Raw genomic sequence first — 552 nt, 5'->3', positions numbered from 1 at the left:
TGGTCCATCACTATCGATCACAGGCCACTGCACAGGGACCTTGGTCATGCTGAAGCACTGCACAGGGACCTTGGTCATGCTGAAGCACTGCACAGGGACCTTGGTCATGCTGAAGCACTGCACAGGGAGTTCCTGTCATGTTCCTGGAAGCAACCATGAGATGATCCTGCTGGAGGTCTCCATTTGAAAAAGGATAGACTGTAGCCATGAAGGGATGATGCACATGGTCAGCAACAATGTTGCTGTTTATGCCACATTCTGACCTTCATACCCATCAGCATGTTGCAAACAAACAACCAGGGTTTGTCAGACCAGGCGACGTTTTTCCACTCGTCAGTTATCATGTTTTGCTGATCAAATGCCTCATCTTCTTGTTCTTAGCTGATAGGAGTGTATCACGGCATGGCCTTCTCCTCTGCAGCTCATCTGCTTCAAGGTTTGATGGCCAGATAAGATCATCTTCTGCAGAGGAGACTTCCTGTTGTGAGCTGGTATTTGCATCCTTGTGGCCTGCGTGCTGGACTGCCTCTATGTGTTTTTTGTTTATTGTTG

General features: G+C 48.4%; 1 pseudogene across 1 annotated transcript in view; it reads right to left on the bottom strand.

Moving 5' to 3' along the window:
• The window catches only part of LOC310771732, a 5314-nt pseudogene extending 5206 nt beyond the window's left edge, over window positions 1–108 (bottom strand). Inside the window, exon 1 of the transcript in view lies at window positions 12–108. The product of the transcript in view is annotated as an uncharacterized misc_RNA (transcript). The remainder of the gene's footprint in view (window positions 1–11) is intronic.
• Window positions 109–552: the final 444 nt, after the last annotated feature.

This window comes from Poromitra crassiceps (assembly GCF_964638095.1).
Source record: "Poromitra crassiceps genome assembly, contig: HAP1_SCAFFOLD_1121, whole genome shotgun sequence".
NCBI lineage: Eukaryota > Metazoa > Chordata > Actinopteri > Beryciformes > Melamphaidae > Poromitra > Poromitra crassiceps.
The sequence above is the reverse complement of the archived record's forward strand: the minus strand, read 5'-3'. Positions and strand labels throughout refer to the sequence as shown.